The sequence below is a fragment of the Bactrocera neohumeralis genome, chromosome 2 (assembly GCF_024586455.1).
Source record: "Bactrocera neohumeralis isolate Rockhampton chromosome 2, APGP_CSIRO_Bneo_wtdbg2-racon-allhic-juicebox.fasta_v2, whole genome shotgun sequence".
NCBI classification, from domain to species: Eukaryota; Metazoa; Arthropoda; class Insecta; order Diptera; family Tephritidae; genus Bactrocera; species Bactrocera neohumeralis.
The window spans coordinates 2,893,360-2,904,263 of NC_065919.1; positions in this window are offsets into that span (position 1 = coordinate 2,893,360).

The window sequence follows — 10,904 nt, forward strand, 5'->3', positions numbered from 1 at the left end:
GGTGTTTTATGAACGCAGTATCCATTTTGTGCTTGGAATTTAAGTGTGCTCTGCCCAATCCACAAAACGGAGACCCCACAATCTGCGCAAACTACCGTGGGATAAGCCTCCTCAACATCGCGTGTAAGGTTCTATCGAGCGTATTGTGTGAAAGATTAAAGCCCACCGTCAACAAACTGATTGGACCTTACCAGTGTGGCTTTAGACCTGACAAATCAACAACCGACCAGATATTCACCATGCGCCAAATCTTGGAAAAGACCCGTGAAAGGAGAATCGACACACACCACCTCTTCGTCGATTTCAAACGAGGTTTCAGACAAGGCGACTCCCTATCGTGCGACTTCTTCAATCTGGTGCTGAAGAAACTAATTCGAGCTGCAAGACTTAATCGAACAGGTACAATCTTTTGTAAGAGTGTACAGCTGCTGGCGTATGCCTATTATATTAATATCAGAAGAAACGACTGGTGCGCTGTTATTAACTCGGCTATAATCGCGTAAGCGGTGTCTATGCCAGCAAAGAAGAAGAAGAGTATCATTTTTGCGCGTCCAGGCAACTCCATCAATGTCAGCACAATATTTGTAAATACTCCCGTAAATAAGAACCAAACCTGTGGCTACATACTCTTCTCAAATACATACATGGACATAGATGTTTGCGCAAAGAGCTTGGAATAACATGCAAGGGTTTACCCCCGAAGACTGTTGGTGGCCAAATTCGTAGCTGTAGGCGAGTGGGGGACGAAATTGAACCAAAATTGAACCTCACATACTTCCTATATAACACAATTTTAAATTCCACTTGATTCTTTCACTTTCCAGTACACAAACCAAGAAGTAATTAATATAACGGGATTAAACTTTGCACGAATAATACCTTTAGTGTATGCCACCTTATGATCAAAAATTGTTCAAGTCGAACTAAAACTGTTCTAGCACTTAGGTACTGAATATATGGACCCTAATAACTAGAGTTGACTTTTTATCGAAAATATTGAAAATATAATCGAGGGTGCATTTTATTAGTCAGTGGCATTTGAGTTGTATGTGGTATTGACAAAAATAGATAAAATGGATTGGAGATGATTTTGTATAATTTTTAGTTTTATTGAAATCTATTCCACGATTTCGTCTAACAATGAAGTTGTACCTTTTCGCTACATTTTCCAACATTACCAACACCTGAAGGTATTTAGCCGGCTGTGACTTGCAAGTAATATAAAATGCTCGGCGACACCCCAACTTAGCGTTTTCTTACTTGTTTTAACTCACATTTAATGATATAACTCTTTCTGGCGCACTATATAAAACCGTTAAAAGTCAAATATAAATTTTATTTTATTTCATTTTCTCCAGTTATTTATTTAAAGTGCAAACCATTTTTTTCTTGCAGCATTCTATTCAGCTGCATTTTGTTTTGCTGAGGCAAAATGACAGTTTACCAGTTGAGCACATCCACTGATTCCTTTTGGTGACCCTTCATGCTGCAGTACACACATCTACTTGAAGTGGTTCTGACTTTTAGGTGAGATAACGAGGATCGTGTGCTTGGATCTACAACCGATTTTTCTTTGTGTGAACTACAGTTTACCTTTTACTTTTCCTTGCAGTAGTAGGTGTTGCGTATAAGCTTGAACATATGGTTGAAATTAAATCCAGTATGAAGTCCTTAAGTGGTAATTGGTACTGCATATTTGGCAATTAAAAACTCTTTAACGACTGCAACATCACAACATGCAACATGAAAAGAAAAATATGTGCCACAGAGTTTCACACAGAATTTAATCTCATACCTCTGCTCTAACGAACGCTGCATTTTTCACAGAAACACGTCGCGCAAAATTGTTTGCACTGACTCCCTAGGTGCTCGGAGGCAACCGACCAGCCGCTTGTTTGTTAGCTAGAAAAGCCCTCTACCGAATCCAGTCAGCGCACGCTCCAAAGTACAGTCGCGGCGGAAGAAAATCAGTTCTATTACTTTCCTGACGATTCCTGCATTTTCGGTAATAATAGTAGGCCCCTGTTTCGCGCAAGCAAGTACTTTTGGTGGCTCCATAAACTTTGCTTTTTCCACGTGGGTGGGACCAACACTTCATGGTTAGCACCAGCTCAGTTACAAGAACACCGTCATCGCTGTCGCAAATTTCTTGCAGATTATGGGTTCTGTTACTATTTACAACGCGCGCTTCTTCATTGTCGCTTTCAATTATCGGCTCAACTCAACTATATTTATTGACATTCACAGTATACCGAATTTGCATGTAACTTCATTGAGAAACTATAGTAAATGGCTGGAAACACTATTGATGATTCACTATTGCACTATTTTTATACTCTCGCAACAAAGTTGCTAAAGAGAGTATTATAGTTTTGTTCACATAACGGTTGTTTGTAAGTCCTAAAACTAAAAGAGTCAGATATAGGGTTATATATACCAAAGTGATCAGGGTGACGAGTAGAGTTGAGATCCGGATGTCTGTCTGTCCGTCCGTCCGTCTGTCCGTCCGTCCGTCCGTCCGTGCAAGCTGTAACTTGAGTAAAAATTGAGATATCATGATGAAACTTGGTACACGTATTTCTTGGCTCCATAAGAAGGTTAAGTTCGAAGATGGGCAAAATCGGCTTACTGCCACGCCCACAAAATGGCGGAAACCGAAAACCTATAAAGTGTCATAACTAAGCCATAAATAAAAATTTTAAAATGAAATTTGACACAAAGGATCGCATTAGGAAGGGGCATATTTTGACGTAGTTTTTTTGGAAAAGTGGGCGTGGCCCCGCCCCCTACTATGTTTTTTGTACATATCTCGGAAACTACTATAGCTATGTCAACCAAACTCTGTGGAGTCGTTTCTTTCAGGCATTTCAATATACAGTTCAAAAATGGAAGAGATCGGATAATAACCACGCCCACCTCCCATACAAAGGTTATGTTGAAAATCACTAAAAGTGCGTTAACCAACTAACAAAAAACGTCAGAAACCCTAAATTTTACGGAACGAACTGCAGAAAGAAGCTGCACCTAGACTTGTTTTAAAAATTGAAAATGGGCGTGGCGTCGCCCACTTATGGACCAAAAACCATATCTCAGGAACTACTAGACCGATTTCAATGAAATTTGGTATATAATATTTTCTTAACACTCTGATGACATGCATGAAACATGGGTGAAATCGGTTCAGAACCACTCCTTCTCCCAATATAACGCTATTTTGAATTCCATCTGATGCCTTCTCTGTATAATATATACATTAGGAAATGAAAATACAATTCAATACTCAAAGTACACAAATTGATCTAATCGTATTAATTTTACAGCAAAATAAAAAAATATGTAAATGACGTATAATGAAATCTCGATTATGTTCGGTGACACCCGAACTTAGCGCTTCCTTACTTAATGAGTATAAAAACCATCAAGATTTAACTCTTTAAGCTTTTATAAGCTCAAATCTGGCAATAAAAGTGGCATATGAATATTACCAGATTTATATTATTACAAGATTTCCAAATAAGTGGTATAGTTTTCCAAAATATATCCATTCTTGCAGACCACTGGGTATATTTCTTTATTGAGAAGCTTTTCTATTCCATACAAATTTGCATATCGAACAATATAAATTTGTTGTACCCCTAACTCATTATTTCACAAAAAACTATATCCAGAGAGCATAAGACCAAAACTATGTAATAATAACGTGTAAACTACAACTTGATTACTAAAAGTACTGCCAAATTGCAGCAGCACTCTCTCACGCTTGCATCAAGCAAACAACTAATGACTTTAATGAATGTAATTCGAAATAAACTGCTCTTTAAGCTGGCATATTCAAAGTTTCTCTATAGACAGTTGAAATATGTGCCGTCTGCTTCCAAATTTCGTAATTCATTAACAAAATGTTCTCGCACTTCTCAGACATGGAAATTTCGCAGTTAGCTTTCAGCAGTCAACCATCAAGACAGATGTTACAGAACGTTACAAGCGCGTTGTAAATAAACTTAATTAACTGCTTGAAATTCCAGCTCGCAGTTCATTGGCCAATTAGACGAATGCACGAGCTAATTGTATGCCGTTATGAGCCGCGTTGCAGGCACTGCAAATTGACTTTAACAAAAGCGATTGCCAATGCTCTGAGAATATCTCTGTATTAAGATATTATATTATAAATTATATAATAATTTTCTGATTGGAATTTTCGAAAGAATTCTATTACTTCAAAGTTTAGTATGCCATCTGAATGCAGAGAATCTAAATATGATGCAAGGAGGCATATACTATATAACTCTTAGTCCGGGCGATCGTAGGTCTAAACGACAATCTTTGTGAAACAGATTGCTAACAACTGATTACGTGGGCATGAAGTAGTCCACTTCAGAAAATATACTCCACGCATACGAAATACGATTTTCAAATATATCAAATATACCAAAATGTGTACATTGACATTGTTGTATAATATACTAATCTACAGAGCTCATCAATCGAATTAATCTTTCTAGGAATCGTACTGTTGATCGTCATCGAATCTGTACCACTGAAGCCATCGTATCAGTGTGCTTAGTACTTGTATGTATTACGTTTTGAAATAAATAGAGAGCACTTAGCCGACAAGATCGAAGAGATCAGCTATTCCGAAAGATTATATTTCAATATTTCTGTACCCTAATGGGAGTAATCGTCTATTTTTCACCAAACATTCAATAAGTACCATCATTTCCTTCTATCCATCTCTTTTCAGATCAATCCTGTCTTTTACACATCAGTTCGTTCATTTTAAGTTGAAGTTTTTATGACTTTTATAACTTTGAGCTAATTTTTTTCTTATGTTTGAATCAATTTCGAGTCGACATAATTTAGTTTCGCACCATGGAAAATTAGCTAAGTGCATAATGCATAGGTGACAAGAAAAGAACATTTCCTCACACTTTGCACAGAAATTCAAACATAATGAGCAGAGTCAGTGACTTCAAGCTGCATGAGAAACTAACTAAACTGATAGTGGCTGAATTCGATTCGCCAAGCATTGGAGAGAAACGAATCGAATAAACCATACGAGGTGTTCAAGCAAACGGCCAGCATTTGCGGTGCAACCCTGCGATAGCATGTCGTTTCTATCTCTCTGATGATTATTATCATATAAATTTTCATTGACGTTCTTCCAATCCAAGCTAGCACCTTTATGTGTTTTTCGTATTTCGTTTCTTTCATAAAGTGCACTCTTTAAACCATCTTTGCAACAGAGTGCGACAAAAGCATTATGCTCTCAAGACAGCATTACAGACTAAAAATTTTATTTTGCGTTCAAAATTGTTAACTTTGAAAATCCAGTAATGCTGCAAGTATTTTGTAATTCCATGTTAGAAACAGCTTATCAGCTTAAATAATTTTATGTTATAGGCTCGGACGATAACTAAAACTGCTTTACGCATTTACTTATATAACAAACCGTTGCTACGAACTGAGTAATTTCAATTGAAACTGAATTGATTTTATTCTTTTTATTTCTCCACTAAGTAAATTATTAAACTTTCCAGAAAGTAACTTTACGCAAACGAGCCAAGCAACTGATTGCCTAAACTAGGGATGACGTTTTATTTTCCCAAAGTTTCATGCAACTTGGCAACTCACCTTACTGCAGCCACTAGTTCACTGCCAGCCACAGCTGTTGCCATTTCCGCCGCCCTTCACTTCTAACTAGTACAAGCCATTTGGCAAAAGCGCCAGTCGCCTTTCGTCGACTGCCGTTACTCTCTTACCAAAGGTCAGTGCACACACAAAGCAGAAACAAATACACAGCCGCCCAGCCACACACACAAACAGTAAAAGAAAAAGAAAAACTCAAAATATGACCACTAAAAAGGATTCGAGTAGTCTTGTGAGTACGTGAGTTCTTGTTGTGAGCGTGTGGAAAGCGCGTGCGAAAACTTTTCGGCGAGTCATTAACATTTAAACAAAATTTTCAAATGGAATGAAAACGAATGTTATTCACCATTAAACTGCACTTAGCAGGGTGCACAGTGTTAATGCCGGTCTACCTACTTACATAATAAGTTTCCAGTATATAAATAATACATACGTATATGTACATACTGTACTTGTAGTCTTTGCTTTATTTGTAGGTGCTCTTTTGGATTACTGAGTTTGTGGCGTTGCTAATTGCTGCCATAAATATTTTTGCAAAACTCGTAATACAATCAAAAAATTATAATGAAATAATTCAAATATAAGCATAGTTTTTTCTAATGTAATTTTAGCATATATAAAGGGTGTTTTTTAGGAGCTTTGAAAATTTACTATTGTGATAAATGCGTTAGCTGCTCTCAAAGAAAACACATGTCGTGGACATTTTGCAAACTATTCGCAGACACAAAATTCTTTCGCCGAAGAAACACTTACAAACCGTGGAGATTTAAGAGTTAATAATTCGCTAAATTTTGGTCGAACAGAGACCATCATGTGGAGGTTTCAAAAAGACTGGGGAACAAGTCATAAAATGCAAGCAGCCGTAATTTCATTATGTCTAACTATTTTGAACAAATTACACCAAGAAATGGAGCACCAAGCCTTAGTTGGAAAAAATAACCAACGCGCTACCAACTAGTTCCGCTTTCCTTTGCTGGCATTTTGGTCCTCAAAGAAGTTGCCTAGTGTTCAAGATTATTTTAGATGTAAACTCATAACATTTTACAACTATTTACAAGGCGCATTCCAAACAGGAATTTTTGAATCTAGCGCCCTCTGGTGGCGCCATCTAAATGTCTATATGACAGATCCGTTAGAATCTGCTACCTTTATCGATTGTCCAGTGAGAATTTCATGACATTTCATTGATTGGAAGTGAAGTTATTGCGTTTAAGGTGTCAGTATGTTTATGTTATCGGTGCGAAAATGAGCTTCGAACAAAGAGCCAACATTAAATTTTGTAGTAGAACTTTTACCGAAACGTTTCAGTTGATGAAACAAGTTTATGGCGATGATTGCCTATCCCGTAGCAGAGTGCACGAGTGGTTTCAACGTTTTCAAAGTGATCGTGAGGACATAAATGACGATTAACATGTGGGCCAATCAAAATCCATGATCACCGGAAATTCTATCGAAACTGTGCGTGAATTCATCAAAAATCACCCGAAATCATCATTGAAATTCATGGAAATGAAATTGAACATCTCCAAAACATCGATTTATCGCATTTTGACCGAACATTTGGGATTACGAAAGGTGCGTGCACGGTTTGTTCCGCACAAATTGACTGGCGATCAAAAATTGCTCAGAATCCAGCATTCGAAGGACATCATTTTGACCGATTATTTGACCAAAAATCACATTTTAGCCATTAACCACTCCCCGTTTTCAACTGATATGGCACCGCGCGACTTCTACCTTTTCGGAAAAATGCATTTGCCCATGAAAGCAAAGCATTATGCAGACGTAGAGACCATTCAAAAGGCTTGCACCGGCATACTGGCGGCCATACCGGCCAACGAGCTAAAACACTCGTTCGACATGCTTTTGGACCGTGCAAAAAGCTGTATTGAAGCCGAAGGAAACTACTTTCAACAAAATAAATTGATTTTGCCGAAAAAGCCATTTGTTCTGGTTTTGTTTTAAAAGTCCTGTTTACTTTGGAACGCACCTTGTAATTCGCTAAATTTTGTTCAATCCAACCCCATCATGAAGCCGTTTTTTATAGAGTCAAACTATTTTGAACAAATTACATCAAGAAATGGACCAACACCAAAGCAAATAGTCTATAGCTGGAGTCAATAACCAACGCATGATTCCTCAATGTGTATATACAAGTAACAAGAAAATAGATTTTGAACCTAAATATAAGATTGTGGATTTTTCCCAAATGTTCTGCCGTTTCGTGGTTTTATGAAATCTGCAATACCATGAAACTGGTAAATTAGCTTGAATTTGTGCTAACCAATGCGTTATTGACTAGTTAGCGTTGCCTTGCTGGCAAAAGTGGTGCAAAATTTGATCGTCATTTTGGTCCTCAAAGAAGTTGCCATATATTCAAGATTATTTTAAATATAATGTCATAAAATCTGACAACTATTTATGCCAAAATATTGAAAATTTCGTTAAGGGTGCTTCCATTTCTATAACTCTCAAAAAACACCCTTTATGCAAAGATAGCGAAAGTTGGTTTGGAAGGTAAAAAATTGGTTGGGAGTAGTTAAATTCGGTTGACACTGCTTGCAATGCGCAATTTTGCGGAAAAGTTAATTTGTCAGAGTGTGCAAAAAAAGCGACAACCACAAGAGTCGAATACAATTCTACAGTTGCTAAATTATTCGCATATGTACATATTTGTATTATACTATACTTGTGTATTCCGGCTGTTGTTTCATGTATGGTATATCTGCTTAGTTTTTATACACTTGTCAGAGTGCGACATATACTTCGTTAGTATATATGATATATATACTCTTATTTATATAGACATATGCTTGTATTCTGTTGCGGTATGCTCCGTATGCGCTTGTGTGTCAACCAGCTGACAATTTTTGGGTATTTAAAGCGTACTAGCACTGTGGCGTGTCATCTGGGCCGCAATACAGATGCTGAGAACAGCCACTACTTTCGCTGTAGTCCTTTCACGTGCTGCTTCTCTCCGACTTCTTTCCGTGTTAGTTGACATTTTAGTTTTGCAATTCGGCAATTGCAATATCCCTTACAAAGTCCTTTGAATTTGCCGTGCGTCTGCGCTGCAGCGTGGCGTAGTGGCAACTTTGCAAGTATAATTTGTTAAAATGTTGCATGTAATTTATGTGCTTCACGACACTTTGCATGTAAATGTAGTGGCAGTGGCACAACTGCACATATAAGCACAAGTGCATGCATGCCATGAGTCTAGGCAACAAGGCTGTAGCTTTAGATATGCCACTCAATCTTACAAGTTATATGAGCTGTAGCTCGGCAAAACTAAATTGTAACACATTCAAGGTTCTGACACACGCACGCAGTCAACTGTATTTATTTGAAAATTCAAAAAGATTACAGAATTTATTCTAAAAAACATATATATATATATATATATATATATATATATATATGCGATCAGATGTTGTTTCATTAAAATGACTACGCTTTATAGCTTTACAATTTTGCAATTGAAAACTTGAATTTAAAGTAACTTTTATGAATATAATCAAATAACTTTGAATTAAACTATGGCAGTCACGTACTCTTGACTTTTGACTTGTGATTTTTTTATAGTTCAAAAAACAACATTTTCAACTCAAGTCGAAGTGTTAGGTCGGCTCGATTTTACTTGGGGGCAGCTTGAAAGACTGAGTACGAGAGAGTACAACTTGAATTGTACCCGAAAATGCTCAGAAGAGAGATGTGTAAATTATTTACGGTCGGAGAATTGATGACACTGAGCAATTTTGGAGAGATGATAAACCGAAATTATGAAGTCAATGAATAAGAGAAGGCCAGGAAATAGCAATATTTGAAAAAGAATGGAGTTCTGCTTCATTAAGTCAAAACACCGATCTATGGATCAATGAAAATGATGGTAAAATCGAGTAAACTGAGCTTTGAATTACCCCAAAGTATCTGTTATCGCAATCTGGTCCGCACCGGCGTCTTCGAGTTCTTAGATCTGCATAGAATGCTCACTGGAAAGAAATTTAGTGACAATAATGCGACAGCCATCAAAACAAAGACTGTCGAAGGCGTTTTTTTTTATTGAATAACGCTGTAATCGGTGTTCGGTAAATACAACTGTATACTTTACTCTACAACTATTCTAAAGGAAAGCTAATTCAGTTAAAATTTCAATTAAGGCAATTAAATTGTTAATTGAGTCAATAAAGATGTTAAATAATACCAGAAATAAAAGGCCACAAAAGATGCCCACGAAGTGTTCTTATAAATATGAAACACAAATGCCTTTTAGCATCAACCAGATGTTCATTTCACAGTTGTGGAGTTAACATTTAAATTAAAGCAAAAATTTTGTAAATGTCCAAAGATGTATGTACTGCGCTTCATTGCATTTACACTTGCAACCGAAAAGCAATTTGGTAATGATGCCCTTAAGTGACTGTGTATATATGTTTAATGCATATACATACATAGCTCATGCGTTGCCTGCTGCACGTATTTAACTCGTGTATTTATAACATTGGTTTGCATTGGCTGTAGGTAAAGAGCAACCAACCGGGTGTCATTGCAATAAATGCCACATGGCAGGCTGCATCCAAACAACGAGCTCACATACATACAAACACATAACAGCAAGACACATTACTTCACTTGATTACTTGCTTTTCCTCAACACATGAAGTCATGTAATTTAGCAATTAAGCAGAGAAAGACACCAAAATTTTTAAATTTAGTAAAAGACCAGAAGACATTATAAAGAAATTGTGCAATTTTGTGTGATTTATGGGAAGCTGGTAGTCAGTTGAAGAGTTTGAAGTTCATACCTGACAGTTAGTAAATAAAAAATATTTTAATATATTTTCTTCTTCTCCTTATTTTCATAAACTTAAACTGTCTATGATAAAAAACAATATATTCAATCAAAAGTCGAGTTATCTTAATTAGCCATTACATATATATAACTACACAACAAAAGTTATAAATCAACTGATAACGATATGCTTACGTTCCAGTAAGTCTACGTTTATTGCTAAGGCCTATCTATTTATATACTTACAGAACAAAAAAATTTCCGAAAGTGTGTCGATCGAATATTTATAAACGAATATCAGTCGCGCGCAATTTAGGCTATCATATCACTGACGATCAATAGATAACTCTGTCAACAGCCAATAATCGTACACCAGCGATAGTTTTAAGAAACAACCCGCAACGACGACCGGTATATAAAGAATTGAAAAATCAACACACAGCACAGTCGAAAGCTTTACATCCAGTAA